Source organism: Halichoerus grypus, chromosome 8 (assembly GCF_964656455.1).
Source record: "Halichoerus grypus chromosome 8, mHalGry1.hap1.1, whole genome shotgun sequence".
NCBI classification, from domain to species: domain Eukaryota; kingdom Metazoa; phylum Chordata; class Mammalia; order Carnivora; family Phocidae; genus Halichoerus; species Halichoerus grypus.
In genome coordinates, this window is record NC_135719.1 from 15,916,607 (window position 1) to 15,942,247 (window position 25,641).

Here is a 25,641-nt window from a genome sequence, read left to right on the forward strand (position 1 = left end):
ACTCAGCAAATTTACTGGAAAGCTACCAGAACTTCATCTCTAGCCCCTGACTTGAACTAAAGCCTCTCACTGGCCTGGGTCGCTTCTGATGCCCCAGGAAGTGCCGAGCCCCGTGTCCATGGGCTCAAAGTTCTCAAAAATTTGCAAAACAAAGTTAATTTATTTAACTTATTTATTTTTAAGATTTCATTTACTTATCTGACAGAAACAGAGAAAGAGTAGCAGGCAGAAGGAGAGGGAGAAGCAGACTCCCCACTTAGCAGAGAGCCGGAGGTGGGCCTCAATCCCAGGACCCTGGGATCATGACCTGAGCGAAGGCAGACGCCCAAAGGACTGAGCCACCCAGGTGCCCCAAAACAAAATTATTTTAAGCACCAACAGCTAAGACCGCTGTCTCTTCTCCCCTAGAGCAATAGGCTTTCCTTGTGGGCCCAGGACTGAGAGATCCCGGGACATGGGACTTTCAGTGCTAAAATCGGCCAAGTCCCGGGCAAACTGGGATGAGTTGGTTATCCCACTTTCCATTCTTCCCTTCCTACATCTCTGTCATCAGATGGCACTGGAAAAAATACAGAGCCTATGGGATCTGGCAGAGGGGAGATTGACTAAGGGATGCATTTAGTTTTGGCCTGGTGGGGTAGATGCCTGTGGTTGGCGATCATTCTGCGTTAAGTTATGGATAAGTGTTGCAGTGTAGGATCAGCGTCCAGGGTGCTAGCACTGACCCACTCAGCATTCTCTGACCCATCACAGCGCCCCACCCAGCATTGTCTCACCAAGACACAGAACCTCAGCTCACGCCACATTATGACCATGTCCTACTGCGCCCGGCACCTGGAGAACAGGTGTAGTGGGGGAGAACAAGGTTTGGAAAGGACAGGGCCAGAAATCAATGTGTAGAAAGCCTTCCAATGATCAAATATATACAATTGATGATATAAGATGGAATTCTCGTTGCTATTTAGTCAAAATGGAAGTTCTCCCCTCTCAAGAATCAACTCGAGAATGCAGTGTTATACCAATCCAAAGGCATCATGGATTTTTTCTTTTTGGGAATTGAGTGAAGTGTTGTTTTTCAGATTTCCTATTTGAAAGGTTTTATAATGAATGTGTTGGTGTCTGAATTCATATGTGTGATACATCCCAATTATCAAGAACAAAACAATTTTTGATCAACTCTACTAAAGGAAAGGCTAACTTTTCTTGTTATTTTCTCTATGGAAAATATACAATTGCAATTATATAGTGAGGTGATCAAAGAATATGAAGCCAAAAAATGTAGGAAAATAAAAACACTACTACAGACATGTATTAAGTGGTCATTTCATAAAAAATATTATGCCATCTTTCTGGATTAGGGGGATAGTTGAGATATTGTCAATATATTAATTTTTTTTTCTGTTGTGATTTCTTTTCACACTTTGGACAAATACACACTTTTGTATCAAATTTTGTATTTATGTTTGCATTTTTCATAAAAGGTCTTTTAATAAATAAAATTACATGAATTTATTCCTCAGCCCCGGATCTTTCTCTGAAAGAAATGTATAAAAATCCTACAAGAACAGATAGCAGTCTATATGCATTTAAAGTGGTGGGGTCCTCAGGCAATGTGGAATCCTATAAAGCATTAAAAAAAAGATAAGCAAATTTCACTCTATAAATAGCATGGTAAAAGATGACTTCAGTAAAGTCAATAGAAAATTATAAATTTTGAAAAATATGTTTGCAACCCAGATAGCACAGAGTATTAATATCTAAACTGTATAAGGAGATCTTAAAACCAATAAGAAGAGAATGCACAAACCATTTGAGAAAAAATAACATAAGATGTGAAGAGGCAGCATTTCTTTGAAGCACATGTATTAGGCCAGAAAGCACATTGTAGCAGTTAATTTAGCTTTAATATTGTACAGACCCAGAAGTCTGATAACAATTAAGTTAGAGAATGGGAGCATAATAAGCAGAAGAACCCATTCACATGGGAACATGAAACACATCTAAATAACTCATGGGCCAAAGAATCCATCATGGAAATTAAGCAATTCTTGAGAATTGGACAATAGTAAGAATACCTCATATCAAAATTTGTGGGCGGGGCGGGGGGGCTCCTGGGTGGTTCAGTTGGTTAACCCTCTGACTCTTGGTTTTGGCTCGGGTCATGATCTCAGGATCCTGGGAAAAGTTGTGGGAATGTCCCTAAAGCTAGAGCCTTAAATCTTTATGTTGGGAAAGAAGGTTAAATGAGCTAAGTGTCCACCTCCAAGAAAATTCTTAATAAGAATACGGTACCCGAAGAGGTCAGAAGGAAGAAAAAATACATAAGCACAAGTTAATAAAATAGAACACAAAGAAAATCACTCAAAAAAAAGGAAAATGCTTCCTTTGCTTTAATTAATAAAATGGAAAATTCTGATGTGGTTGAGCAAGAAAAGAAAGAAAAGGCATTAATAAATATTAGGAACTAAAAGGGTCACGATTAGAGATACAGTGTAGATAATGGTAAGAGAAAATCATGAATGAATTTACACCAACTAATTAAAAACGGAGATATATGGATCATTTTCTAGAAATTATTTAGTTCTGATTATATTTATCTAATTTTCTAATTGCACAAGTAACTTAACAAAAATTGTATTTCAAGAAGAACCAGAAACCAGAACTGACGTTTAACCATTACAATATTTTTTTAAAATCAGTAAATGACAGTCTATTTCCTGAATTGACTCCGGGTCAGATGTTTTAGGAGCTAATTTTTGCAAAAATGAAGAAATACATTATCCGCATTTATACATAATATTTCAGAAAGTAGAAGAAATGAAGTGAGCCTCCTTAACTCCCTTTCTGAAGTTAATAATGACTTTGACACCAGACTGAAAAAGAACAGCACAAAGTGTATTATGCAATCTCTCTCATGAAAGTAAACTCAAAAATCCTGAAGAAATATTAGCAAACAGAAGTTACCACTTGATTATTTTTAAAACCATTATGATCAAGGTTGATTTATCATGAGACTTCCTGGATGATTTAAGACGAGAAAAAACGATAAATGCAATTCATCACACAAACTAATTTAAAGGATAAGAACTTTCTAAAGTACCCAAATGGACATAAAACAAGAATTTATTAAAATCCAGTATCCATCTAAGATTTGCATAGACACATATGCACACACAAAGCATAGAAAGCTAAACCTTAACTTATAAATATTATCTAATTCAACACTACAAACTACTTCATGTTTAATAGTGAAATGTAGAGCCATTATTTTTCAAGTCAGGAACAAGGCAAAGACGAGTCCAGTGCAATAGGAAAAGGTAGAAACAGCTCTAAAAAATGATGAGCTAGCTTCTATGGAGGGAAAACAGGTTTTATTGAATGATGCAGAGTAAAGAAATTAAGCAAGCTCTTGGATTGGAAGACATGCTTTCATAAAGATGCCAATTATTTTCAAATTAGTATATAAATTTCATGCAATTCTAATCAAAACCCAATCGGTTTTTGGTAGAACTCAAAATGCTCATTCTACAATGTATATGGGAAGCATAAGGCAAAAAAAAACCCTGAAAACAAACAAACAAAAAAACCCCACATAATTCTGAATTAGAACAAGGTAGAGAGACTCACCCTACCAGATATTCATATTTATTATAAAGTAATACCAATTAAGAGAGTGTGTATCAGTGCATGGTAGAAAAAAAGCAAGTTCAGGAAAGATAATGTACCTGACGCTATTTATGTCAAGCGCCAAACATACAAAAATAATATGATTTATGCACATGGAAGAAAATGTGCAATGAAAACATAAAAATATTAATAAAAGTGTCAGTTATCAGAGGCACCTGGGTGGCTCAGTCAGTTAAGCTTCTGCCTTCAGTTCAAATAATGATCTCAGGATCCTGGGATCAATGGAGCCCTGTGTTGGGCTCCCTGCTCAGCGGCGAGTCTGCTTCTCTCTCTCCCTCTGCCGCTCCCCCCGCTTGTGTATGCTCGCACTCTCTCTCTCTCTCTCAAATGGATAAATACAATCTTTTTAAAAAAAAGTGTCAGTTTTCAAATTTCAGATTTGTAGTTACTTTAAAGGGGAAGAGAGAGGTACAAATCCATAGAGGCTATAGCTACAATTGTAATGTTTTATTTTAAAAAAAATTTCTAAAGCAGAGATTCCCAATTTTCTTGGTTCATAGCAACTTTATTATCTCCATTCTTTTGTGATGCGACCCAAGCTGAAAGAAACGTCTAAAGGTTCCCTTTATTAAGTATTTAGAGTCCAAAAATTTTGATAGTAATGGTTGTGAGGTGTCCAATGTCCCCATGTGTCCCTTGAAAACTAAAAACATACGATGGCATTCCTACGAGTTCCCTGTGGCACACAGTTTGGGAACCACAGATTTTTAAAACAGATCTTGAAAATAATCTAAATTCAACCAAGCTAGTTGATAGATCATGAAAGTTTGTTGTATTTTCTCTCTACTTTGATGAATTGGGCTGAGTGCTTTGCACAAGTCATTCCATTTTGTCCTCACAAAGGATCCTGTGTTCTCTTTCTGTGTGAGAGGAAACAGAGGTTTAATAAATTGGAGAAAATTCGCTGTCACACACTTGTAAGTGCTGAGGCCTAGACTGAAGCCAGTCCTCTCTGATTGAAGGCCACCGGGTCATGCGTTAATGGGACAGACCACTACTGAACATGTGTTTCAGGTACTAAACCCTGTCAGCCAAGGGAGAGTGGACATAGCCATTGTCCTTGCACATGTGGTGGGAGACAAACAGGGAAGGAGTATAAGCACCGGGGAAAACGTGTGCTCAACCCAGGAGTGAGCAGTCAGAAGGCAGGAGGGGCTTGGGGTTGAGTTTGTGCTGAGGCTTGCAAGATAAATACACATTTGTTTATGGGGATCCACCAAAGTACAAGGACAGAGAGATAAGGAACCCTGTGGTCCTTTTAAAAAGCAATGGGTTATGCCCCAATGGCCAGGGCAAATATTAAATTATTTGTAAGGACTGCACCGTGTTCTTACCCCCCTCCCTTGGCCCCCAAAGTGTTAGTGACTTTGACTACTCAGAGTCCAATTCCATTTTATTTCTATCATATCTTCCCATTCCTCCCAAACCAACAATCAAAGCTTTACACTAAAGATACATCTTTTACATGTCGAGTGACAGCTTACTCATTTCTGTATTTCCTAAGACCTCAGCCTATGTCCTGAATATGTTCTAAAGGAAATAGTAATTTTGAATATGTTTATGAAATCTGGATTGTTTGGGCTCACAAGTATTAAGCTGAAGGAAAAAGGAAAGGCTCAGTGGGTTTTCATATATGCTCTAGCTGTCCTATGAATACACTGGGTCTTAGGAATTTACAGAAAGTTACAAGAGTCCCTGCCATCTTGATGTGAACTTCTAATGTTCCAATTGCAAAAGCAAGTGAATGTTCTCAGCAGTCCTGGCTTCAGAGGTCCCTGGGAAATAGAATTCCATTTACACAGCAAGGCTCTGGGCCAAAAATCTGCCTGGGTTAAGTGGTGACTTTCTCTCCTTTGAAATTCATTTGAGTTCTGTTTCCTGCCTGTGTAGTCCTCCCCTTCCTGTGATGACAAACCTTGGCTTACCTTTAGTCTGGGTTTTCTAGATCTCAATACCAAACTTTAAACTGCTTGTTTTGGGGTGCCTGGGTGACTCAGTCGTTAAGCGTCTGCCTTCGGCTCAGGTCATGATCCCAGGGTCCTGGGATCGAGCCCCGCATCGGGCTCCCTGCTCGGCGGGAAGCCTGCTTCTCCCTCTCCCTCTCCCCCTCCTTGTGTTCCCTCTCTCGCTGTGTCTCTCTCTGTCAAATAAATAAAATCTTTATTTTTTTTTTTTATTTTTTTTTTTAAAGATTTTTTTATTTATTTATTTGCGAGAGAGAGAATGAGAGACAGAGAGCACGAGAGGGAGGAGGGTCAGAGGGAGAAGCAGACTCCCCGCTGAGCAGGGAGCCCAATGCGGGACTCGATCCCGGGACTCCAGGATCATGACCTGAGCCGAAGGCAGTCGCTTAACCGACTGAGCCACCCAGGCGCCCATAAATAAAATCTTTAAAAAAATAAATAAATAAACTGCTTGTTTCTCCTTTTGCTCATACTGGTTCCATCCCACCCAGCAATCATCTATTTCCCTTGTGAGTTCAGAAGGGCTCTGAAAGACGAGGCATGTGTGGGTCACACCACCGCATTGGGGATGCCCGTGTTCATACATCCACATGGATCATAGAAAAATGGGCTCATGGCACTATGTTCTTTAGGATCACTAAGCGCAGCCTACACACAGCAGACCGATACGAGTGAACAGCCAAATCTTATGGGATCTGAAACAAAAACAAAAAACAAAAAAACAAAACAAAAAAAGTCTTCTGGGATCTGGATGAAGGAGACAAAAATTTACTTGTGAGATAAAAATTACCAAAATCTTTCATTTTTGTATTTTGGGGGGGGGGGTTGCCATCAGCCCGGAAACTGCTTTTTCCATGACTTGGTGCAGCATAGAGTGGCACAGAAAGAGATCCAGGAGAACACAAAGCAAAGAGATGCTTTTCCAGAGTGACAAGTACCTGCATCACACATCCTGCAAGTTTTACTCTAGAAGACAGAAGCTCCTGCAGGAGGGGCAGTTCAGCGCAGACAGCGAGAGCTGTGGAAATGGAGTGCAGCGATCTCTGTACCAATATATACAACTTCTGTTGCATTTGTAGAGACCCCTCTCTTTCTGCCACAGTTTAGTGTCAACGGTCCCGATTAAGTGCAGGAGCACTCCAAAGACGGCGGCACGGGACGTGGAATATGTCCCAAGTTAGGAATCGTCAGACCAAAACAGTGAAAGAAGGAGAGCGACAGATTCCAAGCTGAGATACCCTCCTTCCCACAAAGGTATGGTGGCCACTTCTCAGTGAAGGAGGTACATAGCTTTGGGACCCTACCGTCCGGTCCATAGAATTGGTTCCTGGATCCTGCTGCTGTAAATTAATAGTTTGTTCAACCATTCTGTCCTTACCACATCCTGATTTACTGTTTTTTTTTTTAAAAAAAGATTTATTTATTTGAGAGAGAGAGAGCACGCGCACAAACAGGGGGGCGGGGCAGAGGGAGAAGGAGAAGCAGGCTCCCCACTGAGCAGGGCGACCCAGGCGGGGGGCTCGATCCCAGGACCCTGGGATCATGACCTGAGCCGAAGGCAGATGCTTAACCATCTGAGCCACCCAGGCGCCCCTTAAGTATGTGTTCATTTTTTTTTTTAAAGATTTTATTTTGAAGTGATCTCTACACCCAGCGTGGGGCTCGAACTCACAACCCTGAGATCAAGAGTTGCACGCTCTACCGAAGTAATTTAATAAGCATGTAATTGGAACTTCAGCAGAAATTAAGAATAGAGTCAACATCACACTCTAAAAATATAGACCAGGCAGCAGGCGATATCGTTGCGAGAACAAAATGGAAAAAATAAAAAAAAGATTCAGTAGTGGCGCGGCCAGGATGAATGGCACAAGATTTATCACTAATGGAATTGTGGGAATGCCTGCCCAATATTGCCAGGCCTCCTAATTGTCCAAGAGCTGCCAGTAACCCAGATTTTGACTTGAATTCAGTAGATTTTTGACATGTTGACGTCAGTGTAATGAGGCCAACATTTTTTTGGCCAAATTAACATATATGTGTACAGGTGAATCCAAAGACCCATAGTTTGTGGGACCTGCTGTGTGTGGAGCCGACTTATCATTATATTCTAGATGCTGGTGCCTGAGCCAGCAAAGGCTGCTTACCGAGTCTATTGGTGAGAAATACTTTACCGTTTCTGCAAGTCTGTTTTTCCATCTGTTTTCCGTCTTTTGTCAATAGGACACCCTTGTGAGTCTCAAGCATTTTGGGGAATTGGCCACTATGGTCATCGTGGGTTACATCTAGAATGCCAAATATCTTAATTTCAAATATGTTATACAGCAATATAGAATACTTACATGGAATACTGAAGTTGCCTGAGCTCAGGAATGACAAAAGTGTTCCTTTCTATTGCAAACTCTAATTGGTGTTCATATGGTCTGCCTAACATGCAGTGAAGAGAACAGATCTCAGTTGGGAAGAACACAATGATTGTGTGCATCACAGCATTGCTACATGGAAATCCTCTTCCAGATATGGGCCATATCTGTCTTGATCCTCACCTGAACATTTTCCAATGAGATCCTAAGTGCCCTGCAAGCTGAAAACACAAACACAAAATCTCACATTAAAAGCTGATTATCTGTATAGTGATGGGTGAGAGAATTAAGCTCTCCATTCGTAAATATTTGAATGCATGCTGCATGTCTGGCACTTACATAGGCGATGGGGATTCAGAAGTGAATAAAACAACCAAAAATCCCTTCCCTCATGTAGTTTAATTATATGGCTAAGGGGTGAGGGGAGACTCAAGAAAGAAACAGCTAAAATAGAGACACCATAGAGTGTATTACAAAATGTTAAGTGCAATGGGAAAAGGGGGGATTTAGGGACTCTCTGTGTGTATGGGGGGTAGATCACAATTAACCAGGATCAAAAATTAGCAGTTGGAATATTTAAAACATTCCATTTAGAAATGGAACGGGCATACATACGCCCTGACCCCGCCATCCTCCAATGGTATTACATGGCATTTCCACCACTTAATGACCTTGCATAACCTTCCAGTATCTGGAGTCACTCGAGGTATCCCTCTCCATCCCCACCATAAATTAACATGGACAATATCTGGTCATTGTTTAGAAGGTCCAACGAGGCCCATGCATTCTAACTAATTAATTAAAATTAGTTCTAAAAAACTCAGAGATTAAATTCTGACTTCGTAGATGCCCAGTTATGCACCTGAGGGGTTGTAGTCTTTCTAGACTAGCACAATCAGGGAGAGTGTCCCAGGGCTAGCCTGACCACTCAGTGGACCACACATGGCTTTATGCTGAGGCATGACGGAGACACAGGTAATGCAACCCAAAAAGAAAACTCAAATCCCTGAGTGGAGAAGAATTTGAGACAATTTCTCAAATAAAAGGGCATAGAACAAGGGAAGCTGTTCTCTCCAAACAGAACAGATAGAATGAAAAACAAGGGAAGGTGTCCCCCACACTGACTCATGTTTAGCACCTGTTTACAGAATTCATTTAATTTGAATAAACTGTGATCAACACGTTATGGTTACTTTCTTAGGGCAGCCTTTGGCCTCATTCAAATAATCCAAGTACAGAATAGTACAGAGAGTCTCCAAGAAATCTTCGGCACCTAAAAATATCCTTCTAAATCAAGGTCATAGGGGTGCCTGGGTGGCTAAGTCAGTTAAGCATCTGCTTTCAGCTCAGGTCTTGATCTCAGGGTCCTGGCATCAAGCCCCGCATCGGGGCTCCCTACTAAGTGAGGAGTCTGCTTCTCCCTCTCCCTCTACCTCTGCTCCTCACCCCTGCTCATGCTCTCCCTTTCAAATAAATAAAATCTTAAAAAAAATCAAGGTCACAGTGAGGATTCCAAGAATGAGGAAAATTATCTTTTCAAAAGCAAAGTGTGAATCCCAAAAGATGAATGGGATTTTTGTACCTGGAATGAGGCAGAATGTTTCTTATAATGGGCTTCTCTGTGATTCAGTGTTTTGGGTTCATGATTAACTTAGTAAAATATGTATAAATTAAAATGTCCAGAATAATTCTATGCACCCTGGATGGCAATGATCAGAATTTAGTTGAAAACCGTTTTCATCTCCAATTTCTGGCTCGTAGTCAAGCGGTATATACTTATTAGTAAGTCTGTCCCTTTAATCAGTTACATGCCTCACAGTCTCATTTGATCTCTATGATGATCTTTCAATACAAATGAACTCATGAGCTTCTGAAAGGAAAATGATTCTCCTGACTCAAATGACAATCCCATAGAATTGTTATTTATTTATCAAAAAAATTGCTGGGATCACAGGCCGGGTCAGCTGATCCCCGTTTTAGAACTGTGTGGACAGAAGTTTCTTTCTTTTTTTTTTTTGCCTGATGCCATTGTCCCAAAAGCAAAGCTGCAGACAGTCGTATATACATGATAAATCTCCAACAAAGTAAGAAAATTCACATAAAGCAAACTATTCATTTTAAAAAACTGTTTTTCGTCCTGAGATTTTTATCCTGAAATTGAAGAAACAGTAGCTGGTAGAGATTTTTTCTTTTTATGTGAGTGCACGTCTGTACTTGACACATTTGAGTTTGCGTCTCATTTTCATCTTCTAATTTTTAAAAAATATATTTTACTGATAAAAATGCAAAATCTGGGGACAACTGACCTAAAAAACTTATATCCTTCTCTATTCTCCTCTCAAGACACAAGATTGGACTTCAACTATGAATGATCTAAATTTGTAGAAAGTTCAAAAATTAGCTGGATGAAAGATCAAATAACACATCAAAAAGCTGAGATGTATCAATGTGTCAGGGTTCAAAAATAATGACTTACAGTCAGTGATAGGAATGCTTTTCCACTGTGTCTATTTTGAGGGCAAGCCTGAAATTCACAACTTAGCAGAAAAAGTAAAAGATCTGTGGGGAAATGTGAGGAATTTGTCATTGCTCAAATCTAGTGCTCAGCCTTGGGCTGAATTTAGTATTAATCTTGATAGAGGCATGTTTGCAGTGGACAGAGAATAAGAGAAATGCATGTAGGATTTATCGAGGACGCAGTAAAAAATCCATTTTTTTAGGGCTATTTTTCTTCCACAATAAATGACTAGGGGAGGAAAAAAAGAAAAGCTTAAAATTGGTGTCAAGCTCTTTATTCCAACCATTTGGGATTAGCTGGAAGAGAAATATGTCTGCTTATAATGAATCACTTTTGATGAAGTTGAAAAGAGGGAGGGGAGAGAAGTATCCAGCAAGCAGGGGTTTGGGAGGATTTCCTCAAGCCCCTACACTGCAGTTCACCAATAGTAATGGACTATCAATGAATTTTTACCAACTGAATTTAATATATAAGCTGAGTATAGTCCTTAAATTCTATGAGGAAATATATGTTACGAAATGAGAATATACCACTCCTCCCTTTTCAGAGAAAGACATTTTTCTCATCTGTTAACAAAACCTATGATACTGCAAAATGGTGATCTTTGTCAGATTTGGGGGTTTACACTCAATTGTAATTGGGGAATTAGACTAGGAAGCGATTTTGCCCTGTTCCACATTAAAGACAAGCTACATGACACAGGGTTTTTTTTTAAAGAGGCTTCAGTGCAGTTGTTCAAAATTGTCCGTCATTCTACCAAGCACTGGATTGAATCAAGAGGTGTAATTTGGAGAACCTGGGTGGCTCAATCAGTTAAGCCACCAGCTCGGTGGTGATCCCAGGACCCTGGGATCTAGTCCCCTATCAGGCTCTTTGTTCAGTGGAGAGCCTGCTTCTCTCTCTCCCTACTTCTTCCTCTGCCTGCCACTCTCCCTGCTGGTGCTCTCTCTCTCTTTGACAAATAAATAAATAAAATATTTAAAAATAAATAATTAAATAAATAGGTGTTATCTGGGGGAAAATGGCATCTACCATGATATATTTTCCTTTTTCAAACTCATTTCTAATTGTTCTCAGGATGCTCCCCATCTTGTTCTTAGTTGGAGTGATTAGTGCTTATCTTTTTACTTTGCACATTTTAATAACCGCTTGCCTCAGAAAAAGCATGCACTCAGTCTCAGTGAACTTCTAACAAGGAAGTTTCAAGACAAGAGGAAATTAAGACAATGGGAAATATGCATTCATGGTTTTAGGCAGTCCTAGGTGTTATGGATATGTTGTTGATAATATATCCCTCCTACGTGCAATGTTCCAGTTTATGTTGTTCCAATAACACCAATAAACCACATAGATGACATTGTAGATGATTTGAGATCCTGCTTGACTTTTTGTTTTAAGGGAAACAGAAAGAGACGAACTATTACATGCTTGACCTTCTTGAACCCAATGTCCATAGTGGAAAAGGTTTGAAATGGACTATGTCCATAAGGACCTTCTCCCCACTCCCCGCAGTTTCCTAGATATAGTGCTTTTCACTTGCATACATGTTTCTGGTCTACTCTATTTTTAAAAATCTCCCTACACAGTATCTATAACAGACCCTTCTGCATCCTATAAGCATCAACCTTTAAATTGATAGGGGGTATATATTTTTCCCACCAATCCCCAATAGTTTCATCTTCATCCCCTTCCATGTTGTTCTTAACATTGTTTCCAGAATTATCAGAACACCTCCCTTTGGGGGAAGCTGCTATATATTTCATCATCACTCTCTATACTGTTTGGAAAATAGATATTAGCCGAAGTCTGTATTAGTAAGTCCATCACTGTTAAGAACTCAGTCCATGACATATTAATTTACTCCTAAGCTTCCAGCTGAGGCCAGACTAACCTGAATGGTATTTGATTACAAAGATCAACGAGTTGGCATAAAACGGGATGGATCATTGAGCAAAACAGTTTATTAGTTCTCCTTAGTACAACTGATGTTTTTAGGAGCTGTGGTTTATAGTCTGTGGCATTGTTTGGTGGACTCCTTCCTAAACCATCAACTATCCAAATCAAAACACTATCAGCACCTTGGAGAATGTAATTATATGTTACAGACATTCTCTAAGAGAGATAGTGTCCAGCAGTTCTAGAACATTCCCCCCCATTTTTGTTGATTGAGGACCTCTGATTATTTAATGTCAAATATTTCACGTAAACTATTGACTATTAGGAGAAAGTTTATCGGTTTCTAGATAATATTTTTTTCCTAGCTTTGAGGCTGAAAAATATTTCATATAATTCATATAGTCAGAGGAAAGTTGTCAAAGCAATAGATTTTATGATTACCCCCCCCAACTCCCACATACACATACAAACATGCATGCATGCGCTTTGAAAAAATCTCTCAGACTCCAAGAATGTAGCGCTGGAAAGGGACCTTACTGAATTCTTTCCTAATTCGGTAGTAAATATAGCTGAAATTATCTGAGCTCACGAATTTGTTTCAAAGAGTTAAAAGAACATAGGAGCTCTACTTAAGGAGCCTTACTGTAGGAAAGTGGGGGAGAGGCTGGAGATATTAACGCTGTAGGAGGGATACTGTGAATAGGGTTACTTGGAGTCGCTGTGGTGAGTCAGACAGCTTCTTTGGTCACCTTCCAAATATTCTCTATTACAGGTAGCAATTTGGGGTTAATTCAGGATTATCAAATCAATCACAGTCGGGCTCAAAATTTCATCGGAAGCTTTTCCTCTGTTCTCTGGCTGACTCTTGATTGGAGTCACAGTGGCAGGGCAGGGAAAAGAGAAACACTTTGTTCTTGTTGCCAGCATGTCCCACAAGCAGGCTGGCTCCTTGCTGCCACTCTGGAAGTTTCATGGGAAGATATTCTTGGAATACATTCTGAGCCAAGAGATCTGAATGAGATCTATCAGGTGTTGAGGGTGGGCCTTCTAGGATCCATGTTCCTGCCTGTATGTTATGCCCCACCTGCCACTTCAGTTGCTGTCCACATTCCCAGGGGTCCTCCGAGTGTCTCAGAGACTTCTGTTTTCCTACTCCATCTGGGACGCAGTGTGTCTGTCTGTCTCACTGTTAACACATGTAAGTTCCCAGAGGATCTTCTTTATTTCTCTCTTGCCCCTGAGCTGCCAGGCGCTGAGAGCAAATTTCGGTGTACAGCTTACTCTCCCTACATCCCTCTTCCATCCTATCCTTTGTCCCCCTTCACCACGTGCCCACCCCCGACCCCAAACTCTCTTTACATAAAGAAGGAATGAAAGCCAGGTAATGACAACCCAGTTCTACCATAACGTGGACCTTCAAATCTGTGTCTCATCCTTGAATTCTTGACCTGTTACCACAGAAGCCGAGACTCTCCATGTGCTGGTCACTGCACAAGAAAACAGGGGCCTAATTTCTGCACAGAAGAGAAGAGCACACATTCTGGGCACTCCTGGTTTAAACAGATATAAGATAGTGGTTGAGAGGATGTCATGTGGATCTCAAATAACTCTGTTCCATCTTAGTTCTGCATTCTATCAGTGGGAATTTACCTAATTTCCCAGTGCCTCGGTTTCCCCACCTGTAAAATAAGAAGGATAATGCTTCCTACTTCCTAGGAGGGCTTTGAGGATTAAGTCCATTCTTATACACAAGGCTTTTCACCAAGAGCAACTCATGCATAATAAGTGTTTGGTAATTATTAACAATTGTGATTAATCAGTTCCCTTAATAGCTCACATATTATTCCGTCATACATCTTTAGCCTTTTGGCACATAATACCAAATCTTTAGCCATTCACTTTGGATCAAGAGGTCAAATGCCATTTAGCAAATTCCAGCATGGACTTAGGTCCCTACTGACATTTATAAATAGCACAAATAAATGTAGTATGGGTTAGGTGTGTAAGTTGTGTGGTATCTTCCCTCAAGGCTGGCAGGGTAGGGCTGATAGCCTGACCTCTAGGGCATGAACATCATTCCCCGCTCACACCTGGTCTTTTACACAAAACCTCCGACTGACTAGGCAGTCTAGAAATTCCAAAAGTTCAGTGGCAGATATGTTCTTTTGTGACTATTATTCATCTGAATGACGATTTGAAACTTGCAAAACATTGTGAGGGTGGGAAAAGAACTAGGAAGAGCTAGGCAAGTAAGGGCATGTTAGTACAATTCCATGGAAGTGCAATTTAGTGATTCAACTAAATTTATACTTACGTGCACACACTGAACATTCACTCTTGGAAAGTTTATTTTTTTTTGCTAACCTTTTACTTGGAACCAAGGAATAAATTTCAATTATTCATTCAATTTATTTCATAAAGAGATACATGGCATGAATTATCAGCCTTTGTATTATGAAAATGCATATGGAGGACCTTGGCATTAAAATGAGTATTAAAAATACCAGAAATAAAAGCCAGATTCTGTCAAGCTAGGATGTCTACTAGGCCTAGCAGGAGATCTTGGCACAGGAATCAAGATTGTTTTGTTAGTAAATGTGATCATTTGCACTTGGAAGATCTTCAAGCTAAGGATCTACCCCTTCAACTCTAACTGCCTTTCATAACTTAAGTGTTTTATTAAAGAACTTACATTCATGATACTAAATTTACACTTTAAAGTTGAAAAGTCAGCACTTAAAAATTAACTTATTCCTATAAACAAACAGAAATAAAATTTTAAAAAAATATATAAAAGTGATCATGGCATACATGCATTTCTTGAAATAAATTTTATTTGCCCATTTTTCCTTTTCTTGTCTTTTTCTCTTTCTTCTGTATCAACCCTATTCCCCTTCCCACCTTCCCTTATCCAGAAGCCCATGTTAACATAATATATGCATTTCAGTGGTTTTTTTCAATGGAATATATAGATATGTGTAGATATGTGTACACACAATTACATAGTTAAAAATTATATTCACGTGTCTGCATCTTTCTTTTCTCATTTAATATCTCAGAATAAGTCTCTGAAGTCAAGTGGCCTCGCTACTGTTTTTAATGACTGCACACTAGTTCATGGTGTGGATACACCATAATTTATTCAGCCAGAACCCTACTGAAAGGGTTTTACAATTTTTAAATGAAAAATTTGCCTTTACTCTGTTTTAAACATTTGTGCCCCCATGGACAACGCTATTGTAAACATCTTAGTGCCTGTCCATGACAAGAACACATAAAGAGATTGTTATTTTCATTTTACAAATGAGGAAACTATAATTAAGGAAAGGTAAAGAAAAGTTTTACAAATGAGGAAATTTTATTTGTTATTATTTTTAAAAGATTTTATTTCTTTCTTTATTTGTTTATTTATTTAAGAGAGAGGGACAGAGAAAGAGAGAGAGAGCATGAGTGGGGGGAGGAGCAGAGGGAGAAAGACAAGCACACTCCATGCTGAGCACAGAGCCCAATATGGGGCTCGATCTCAGGACCATGAGATCGTGCCTGGGCTGAAACCAAGAGTCGGATGATTAATGGACTGAGGCCACCCAGGTGCCCCTTATTTTATTTTTTTCAGTAAGCTCTATCCTCAATGTGGGACTTGAACTCAGGACCCTGAGATCAAGAGTCACACGTTCTACCAACTAAGCCAAACAAGCACCCCACAAATGAGGAAATTTTAGCTAAAAAAGTGCAAATGGCCACATTATCAGTCCAGTTTGACTCTAATCTCAGGTTTCACTGTGCCACATGACACTCTTTTGTCCTTGTTCGGATTTCCTAAAAATTATAGGCTATTAAATGAAAACATGTGTGACTCGAATTCAACTAAATAGATCAAGTACCTGGCAGTGGAGATTAAATACAGTTTAGAAATTTAAGAGGAAAAGATGGATTGCACATTAATTTTTATAAATGGATCTCTTAAGGTACCATGGTTTATTACAGATGTAAGTCTTTTGGAGGCAATATGGCAAACTAGAATTTCAGAGAAACAGTTTCCAATATAAGACACTTCAAATTACCAGGTAAAACATAATGAGCATTGCAGATTTCTGGTTCTGGGACAGGTGGATTAGACTGAATAAAACTAAACCTCCCACTGACAACTACGTATGAGATGACTCTTGGAACTCACTGAAGAATACCTAACAGAGATGAGACTTGGATGACTGTGATCCTTTAGAAGAGAGAAGCACACAGAAGACTCCACATTTATCCTGGCTTTTCCCATGAAGACATTTTCCTATTTTCTGTACAGGAAATAGAGGCCAAGCAGAAAGTGGTTCACTTATTGGAGCAAAGATACAGTTGGCAGAATGCCACACTGCCACATTGGTTGGGATTTGAGGGACAAAATCCCAGAGAATAGGGAAATACAGAGAAGTCCCCCAAATCTCTAATTCCCATCGAAATCCTTGGTTAATTCCTATGCTAAATGTGTCAGGGCAAGAGTCCAAAAGTCCAGCTAACTACAACATCTGGGAAGCCAAATAGTACAGCAGAAATTTTAGCAGCTGCTTGTTGCTAGGGAGACTATGGTTGGATTTCAATTCCTAACAAGTTGGAGGAGCTTTAGAATATAGCCTAGACTTTCAGTTGAGATTCCCAAAGGACCATGAACTAGGAATAAAAGCAAAGACTTGGAAGAAAAACCACACTCTAGAAGATTAACCATGGCTTAGGAATAATCTCAAAACTGAAATACACCAACCCCAAAACTCTAAAATTAAACAGCAACTAGATTATGGTGATCCACTGTCCCTATATGGTCCCTGGAAGAAAATCTCTCTCTTGCTGTGGAGGAAAATGACATCATCAAGAGCCTCTGTATTGTGTCATCTACAGTGTCACGTATCCATTAAAAATTACGAGGACAATTAAAACAGGACTAAATGACCAAAAGACATACAAAATCATATTTTTTATAAAGAACATAGAAACACAACCAAGGAGTTCCAGATCATTGATTTTTTTTTTTTTTTAGAGATGTCGAGAGTATGTGAGCAGAGGGGGAGGTGCAGAGGGAGAGGATGGAAATCTTAAGCAGACTCCGTGCTGAACACAGAGCCCAACGTAGGGCTGGATCTCAGAACCTTGAGATCATGACCTGAGCCGATCAAGGGTCAGACACTTAACTGACTGAGCCACCCAGGCATGCCCAGATAATTGATTTTAAATAACTTATGATTAAAGTGCTCTTTAAAATGAAGAAAAGATGGAAAATTTCATCAGAGAATAGGAATCTAAAGTAAATTTCTAAAACTGACAAAAATGTTATATCTGACAGTAAAATTTAACTTATTGGTTTAATAGAAGATTAGACAAAGCAGAACAGACGATTAATAGACAGAAAAACAGATCAGTAAAAAATATCAAGATTGAGAGACCAAAAGAAAAAAAAAAGGTGAAAAACAAGGGGAAAAAAAAGATATGGGACATATATCGAACACAGCACTATCCAATAGAAATATAATGGAGGCATCAAATGTAAAAAAGGATTTTTCCAGAAATACAAAATCTGAAAAATTTCCTCACAAGAATTCCTGCCCTATAGGGAATGTTAAAGGACATTCTTCAGGCAGAGGGGAAATAATATCAAAGAAATATCAATCTATAAAAATAAAAAATCAGAAATGTTGTCTGAATGATATGGATTGAATATGTACCCCCTAAAATTCATTTATTGATATCAAATCCCAATGTGATGATATTTGGAGGTGGGACCTTTGGGTGGTGATTAAGTCATGAGGATGAAACCCTTATCAATGGGATTAGTGCCCTATAAGAATAGGCCAGGAAATAGCTTGCTCTTTTTCTGCCATGTGAAGATAAAGGAGAATTCAGCTATCTGCAACCCAGAAGAATGTTCTTACCAAAACCCAACCATGCTGGCACCCTCATCTCAGACTTCCAGCCTCCAGACTGAGAAATACATTTCTATTGTTTGTAAGTCACCCAGTCTATGGTAGTTGGTTCTATCAGCCTAAATCGACTAAGATATAAGTGTAAATACATAGGATTTTAAAAAATATTTCATTTTCTATAAGGTAGTAGACTGCTTAAACAATGTAGTAGGGAAGTTGATAACATCTGTAGATTTACAATGCATATAAACAAACCAAAAAGGCTAAGAGTGGGGAAATGGAAGTATATTGTTGTTAGTTTCTTATACTACACATGAATGCATATAACGTCACTTGACATGAGACTGTGATTAAATAAAAATGTGTATGATAGGGGTCCTTGGGTGGCTCATCTGTAGAGCATGCAACTCTTGATCTCTGGGTCATAAGTGTGAGCCCCATGTTGGGGGTAGAGATTATTTTTAAAAATAAACTTATTAAAAATACTATAGATATACTCTAAATCATAAAGCAACCACTAAAATAACAAAACAAAGGGTTATAGCTAATAAAGCCAAAAAAGGAGAGAAAATGGATCATAAAAAATATTCATTTAATCCAAAAGAAAGCAGGAAAAGAGGAAAAAGGAAATGAATCATAGCCAAGACAATTAAAAAACAAATAGCAAGGTGGTAGATTTCTGCCCACCATATTAATAATTATATTGCAGGTGAAATGTGTAAATACCTCAATTACAGATCAGAAATTGTCAGATTGGATAAATAAAGCAAGACCCAAATATGCTTCTTATCAGAAACTTACTTTAAAGTATGTATAGTAGTATAAAGACACAAATAGGTTAAAATGTTGGAAAAAGACATTTCATGCTAAGCTTAATCAAGATAATGCTGTTGGGGCACCTGGGTGGCTCAGTCAGTTAGGTGTCTGCCTTCAGTTCAGGTCATGATCCCAATGTCCTGGGATTGAGCCCTGTGTCAGGTTCCCTGCTCAGCAGGGAGTCTGCTTCTCCCTCTCCCTCTGCCCCTCCCCCCTGCTTGTGCTCCCTCTCTCGCTGTCTCTCAAATAAATAAAATCTTTTTTTTTTAAAGATAATGCTGAAGTGGTTATATTAATATAAGACAAACTAAACTTCAAAGCAAAAATATTACCAGAAATAAAAGTTTTTTTGTAATAATAAGGAAGCCAATTCATCAAGAAGGTATAACAACCCAAAATACTTATGCACTTACTAATGAAGCTTTAAAATACATAAAGCAAAAACTGATAGAACTGCAAGGAGAAAAAGACAATTCCATAATTAGTCTCTCTCTAATTGACTGGACAAGTAGGCAGAAAATCAGTAAGGCTACAGAAGACTTGAATAATATTATCAACCATTCTGATCTAATTGACCTAATTTATAAAATATTGCAACCAAAAAACAGCCGAATTTACATTGTTTGCAACTGCATATGCAGCATCTACCAAGATATACCATACTCTGTGCCATAAAATAAGTCTCAATATATTTGAAATGGTTCAAGATGTGCAAAGTATGTTTTTTGATCACAATAGAATTTAATTAGCTTACAGGAAAAAAAACTGAAAGAACCCCAAATATGTGGAAATGAAATGGCACACTTCTTTATAACCACAGAACAAAGAAAAATTAAAGGATTTTAGAAAGTCTTTTGAACTGAATGAAAATAAAAACATAAATTCTGGTTTCAGTTCTGACATGTAAAGAGATTAGAAGATATCACTCTCATCTTTACAACAGAAAAAACTGAACAAACCCAAAATCAATGACTTTTCTTGGGCTCCTCAGAGAACAGAGATCAAAGGACAAGCTGCCATTCCAAAACTGGGGAGAAAAGCCAATGCAGGGGGTCACAGCTGAGGTATACATACCTGGAGCCGACCTCCTGGAGTCATAAACTGGTAGGAACACATCATGGTAATTTTGATGAATTGCTGGAAGCTGAGTGTGGACTGGTGTGAGAGGGAAAACTCCTGGCTGCTTCAGTCTTGGAGAAACCCTCAAGTTTACCTCTAGGAACTCCATCAGATTCTCACAGTCACAAAGTCCCTTTTGTGACTTTGGAAGGGGAAGGGGAAGATTCTTTATTGTGACATATTCTCCAAGAGGGCTCTATAACATAGCACTGCCTTCCAAGGGGCAGAAAAACTATATCCATCTTGCCTTATCTCAGATGGAGAAAATAATTTTTCCCATTTCAACTCCCACTTGCCTTTCTGTTTCGCCAAAGCCATGTGGAAGGGGAAGGGGGAATTATACCTCTGAAGAAACACTTGTGAACATCCATAGCCCAGATAAACAGGTCCACTAACAGGCTGAAAATAACCCATAAGATTATAAAATGCTTTCCCTCACCCATACCTTGCTATCACACTGACAGAGCTTCAGTATAACAATGCAGTACTTTTGAGCTAGCAGCCAGATGCAGATGTCTCTGGGAAGGAGCCCCTAGGGAAGGATGCAAAGAAGGGAGAGAGGGAGGAAGAAAAAAAGGAAGAACTTTAATAATAAAACCAGATAGATATTACAAGAAAGGCAAAATACAGACTGATAACTCTCATGAGCACGGATGCAAAATTCTAAACTAATCATTAGCAAATCAAATCCAACAATGGGTAAAAATATTTATACACCACAAACAAGTAGGGTTTATTGCAGTTATGAAAGGCTGATTTCACAATAAAAAACCAATCAATGTAATCCATCATATCAACAGCCTAACGGAGAGAAATCATATGATCATGTCAACGGATGTAGAAAGAGTATTTGACAAAATCCAACAACCATTTTTGATAATAACTCTAAGCAAACTAGAAGTAGAGGGAAACTTTATCAACCTGATGAAGATTGTCTATGAAAACCCTGCAGCTAACATTATATTAAATGGTGAAAAAATGGATGCTTTCCCCCTGAGTTTGGAATCAATGCAAGGATGGTCTTTTCTCACCATTCCTATTATACATTGTAGTAGTGGTCTCAAGTAGTGCAATAAGACAAAAAAAAAAAAAAAAAAAAAAAAAAGGTGTGTAGATTGAAAAGGAAGAAATACAATCTTTATTCATAGATGACCTAATAGTTCATGTAGAAAATCCCAAGGAATCTACAAAATAACTCTTGGCAATAGTAAGCAAGTATGGCACATGTAACAAGGGTAATATACTAAAGTCAACTGCTTTCCTGTATGCCAGTAATGAACAATTGGAATTTAAAATTAAAAAAAATATTATTGAAAGTAGCATCAAAAAATGGAATACTTATATGAATCTAAACAGGATATACATGTGGAAAACTACAAAGCTCTGATGAAAGAAATCAGTATCTAATCAAATGGAGAGATATTTTATATTCATGAATTGGAAGACTCAATATTCCTTTATATATTTTGAGGCTCTGTAGAAAGATACATACATGTTTATAATCATTATATATTCTTGATGGAATAACCCTTTTGTCAATAATGTCCTTTGTTTCTGTTTTTGAACCTCCAGGTCTCCACGAACGGAGCGCATCAAATCCCACACAAATGAGGGGCTCACCTCTGCAGAAAGAGTCCGGCCGGTGGCGGTGACTAACTCCACTGCGCCCCGAGGGGACCAAAGGTGTGCCCTTTAAAAAGCCAAGAATTCCTGGGGCAAGCCGCCCGCCCTTCGTGCGCTCTCCAGGACTACCCGCCTCGGATTTCGGCCTCCCGACCTTGGCACCCCTTTTGGATTCCGGAACCCGCAGCTCCCGGGAAGGAGCTCCACTGAATTCCTATCCCGAACCCTCAGGCTCCCCAACGCCTCACCTCGGTGGCAGGCACACGCCCGGCCCCGGAAGAGAGCAGGCGGCGACCCCCGCGCCCCTTCCGCGCGCGCTGCCAGCTGAGCCCGGCGACCCCCTCACCTGTCCGACGCTGCGTCGCGGGGGCTGCCGACCGGCCGGCGCGCGCCCCTCACCTGCCGGGACCCGCCGCCGCGGCAGCTCGCACGCGCAGGAGCAGCCGGGACGCGGCGGGGGCGGGGCACCTCCGGGGCCGTCCGACTTCCTCGGCCCCCGCTCGCCAGCCCCGCCTACAGGGGGCGGAGGCGGCCGCGCGTCACCTTGGAGCCACCTCCCACCGAAGCGCCGCCGCGGCGGCCGCTGGTTCCGCGGGCGGCTGGTCCTTGGCCCCGCGGAGCGAAGAGGAAGAGATCCCTCATAACGCAATCCTCTGGCTTGGCTCGAAAGAAAAGGAAGATGTGCCCCCGCAGTCTGGCAGGGACTAGGGGAGCTGAGTTCAAAGTGAGGAAGGAGGAGAGGTGTGCCTTGCCAACTTAAAATTGCTGAGTAACAGGTCTTCGCGGATACTCAGAGGGGTGCCCGCTTTGTGCCCTGGCTCCCTAAGGGATCAGTGGGGAGAGAGCAGCCTGCGTTTTTACCACCCTGACCCTGGCAAGGAAGTACCAGAACCAGGCACCCCATTAAATCCCTGCCATGCATGCGCGATTGTGGGTGCAAGTCCGCCACCCAGACGCGCTGAGCTCTTTGTTTGCTGAGCCTTGGTTCCTGGTCTGGAAAGATTAGGCCGATTTCCGTGCCCAGCGCGTTGAGTACTCCTACTCAGAGACCCTTAGAGATGCTTAGGTCCGATGATGGGCACTAAGGCACTCAGCAAATATTTGACCTTGCTTCCTTTCCCTTGAATTCTTTTTCTCCCTCCTTCCTCTCCTCTTCCTGCTGTACTCTTCTTGCACTTTATTTACTCTTGATCTCTGCCTGGTCAGTTTCTTTTCCCTTGGATTGAAGAGCCCATGTCTCCCGTGTACCGAGTCTGCCCTGCAAGGCGCTGGGTGGTTTAGGAGGGATATGCGGGATATGATCCCTGCCTCCCGGGAGGTCAGAAATACACACCCGGCCACCCCCACGGAACAGCAGAAATTAGATACAAGAGAGTTATAGGAGCTAAACTGGGTGTGGGACAGGCTGGCATTCTATAGGTTGTGGGAGTGGGTGGCCTGTGAGCTGGAGAATTTAACTGGTGTAACTGGTGGTTAAGAGCCTAGGCTCCGGAGTCAGAAAGACCTCACCGAGTCCTGCCTTGGCAACTGATGGTATGAACCTGAGAGTTCACTTAATGCCTCTGAATTTCCACTTTGTCTTTAATAAATTGGGATGCAAATAATAGCTATTGTATAGATTCTGAGAAATAATTAAGTGCTTTTCATGAAGTACTTAAGCGCAGTGTCCTGGCCCATGATCCGCACTTATTAAACGTTGGCTAATGAGAAGAATAGTATGGTAAGAAATATTGGGGGCCAGGAGGAAAAACATTTAGAACACATGGCCAAAGCAGAGCTGCCGTCTTCATGCAAAGAATACTTAGAGTAGCAGCTCCCTGTGAATGAACAGAACGGCTCACCGCTCACTGATCTCTGGACTCGGCCGACAACATGGGATCCCATTTAATTTTCACAAACCTGTGAAACAGTTCATAATATCCCTGGTTTAAGATGAAGAAAATTAGCCCCAGAACCATGAAATCATTGGCCTGAGGGTATGAACCAAGTTAGTAGCAGAGTCACCTGAGCCTATGGCAAATCTGGCTTTTCCCACAGTGGCCTCCCTGCTGGCAAGATCCCCTGCCTTAGGGAGGGAAGGTAATGGGGGCAGGGGGGACATAAAGGATACAGGAAGGAGGGAAAGAGCAGTAAATAGGAGAAGTAGCAACCATACCTTGGAAGCCCACTAATAATACAACAGAATTAAAATAGTAAGTGAACCCACACAAAAAAGCTTTTTGCTTCCAACTCCTGCCACAGTGGGGTTCCTGTTCTGTGGTTCCTGCAGCTCAACCACAGGTTGAAAATGACTAACATTTTTCAATCATTAAATCCTGCAGAAAGTGAAACATCTAAAGAGACAGAAATCGAAGGTCATACCTCCTCATCTCTCACTACAATATACTCTTCTGTCAAGCTTCCTTGAAGGTTTTTTTGTTGTTTTTTCTTCTCTCTTTTTTTTTCTACTTGTCCAAATATATTGCCTGCTGCTTTCTAGTATGTTCCATCCAGGAAATAATCTCATCACTTTAACCAACTCGACTTCACTATGTGCCAGCTGCGGGACTCACATATGTGGCTGATAAATTTTCAATACACTGTTGTAACACTGAATTTCTTGACGTAAACAAGTTTTGAACCAAGTTTTATAGGCACTGTCCTTGATGTCATAATTGTTACTTTTCTAAAAAAAATAAAATCTCCGCTCTTCTCGGTCTTGCCTTCTTAATCCACATGAACATCAAAATGTGTAGCCTCTGAAGAAACAACTCCGTTGTGAATATGATCTTTGAGGTGGGGATTTCTCACTGCCCACGTTTAGATTAGAGTCCTACCAGATACAATTGCTCTTAGATGCTGGACAGCATATGCTGGGTTGCAGGGCGATGTAATAATTTCACCTGTTCTTTTCCATGTTGAATGGCGTATTTCAGAAGCACTGCGGTGGAGGTATGTTAGCAATGTCGCTGTGTCTGTCTGAACGAGCAAGAGTAATTTAAATAGGACAAGTTCAGTGGCTACAGTCACCTGGGGTCTCGGCCCATGGAGTTAAAGGAGTTTTCCCAGTCTGTAAATGCAAAGGATCAAAAGCTCCAACTCTTCTCTGCTCCTAGGGAATCACAACAGGATTCCTTGTGCCCTCCCTCCAGAGCTGGTCACGTGGTCAGTCCAGTCCAGCTCTTTTGGAGGACTCAAAGCTCATCTTGGGGGTACGAACCCCTTGAATGCCCAAGGAAAAGTTTGTGAGATCTGCTAACGGTGACATAAAAACTTGACCATGAGCATCCCTCACATTTTCCTTCATTGGTGCTGCTTTTAATTTCTGGGCCAAAAAAAAAAAAAAAAAAAACTGAAGTGGGAAAACAATTGAGATATAAATATATAGATCTAGATCTTCCAGGAGGTGAAATCCACATCATGGTTAAGGTAAAATTTAATCCACCATCCAAGTGGCCGATGTTTAGTGTTTGCCATAAGGAAGCATATGCACTTTGCTGCATGGCCTTGAGAAAATGGCATTCCTTTTACTGTTCGTGCAAATCATCTTTGTTATTATATTTGCTCGGTTCGGTTTCTTCCTATCATATAATTGTCATGATAGTTTACAGAAAACATATCCCCTTTTTATAGTGGCTTGTGTGGAGAGACCACACTTAGTGACTCACTCCTATCCCTGCCACTTAACTAAATCCATGTTTTCCTGCAGTTGGTAAGAAAAGAAAAAAAAACAAAAAAAAAAGACAGTGGTTGGTGGGATTTCAGTTTCTTGA

General features: G+C 40.2%; 2 long non-coding RNA genes across 4 annotated transcripts in view; both read right to left on the bottom strand.

The window, feature by feature from the left end:
* LOC144382850 (uncharacterized) overlaps positions 1-22,407 on the bottom strand; it is a 213,114-nt gene extending 190,707 nt beyond the window's left edge. The window contains exon 1 of one of the 3 annotated variants that reach the window (XR_013450282.1): positions 22,236-22,407. This is a non-coding gene — a long non-coding RNA (uncharacterized LOC144382850). The remainder of the gene's footprint in view (positions 1-22,235) is intronic. The other 2 variants (XR_013450283.1, XR_013450284.1) reach the window with 2 other exon arrangements.
* Positions 7,997-22,219, bottom strand: LOC144382851 (uncharacterized). The gene is made up of 3 exons (XR_013450287.1): positions 21,887-22,219; positions 20,712-20,798; positions 7,997-8,232 (listed from the first exon to the last, which is right to left on the bottom strand). It is a non-coding gene; the product is annotated as an uncharacterized LOC144382851 (long non-coding RNA).
* Positions 22,408-25,641: the final 3,234 nt, after the last annotated feature.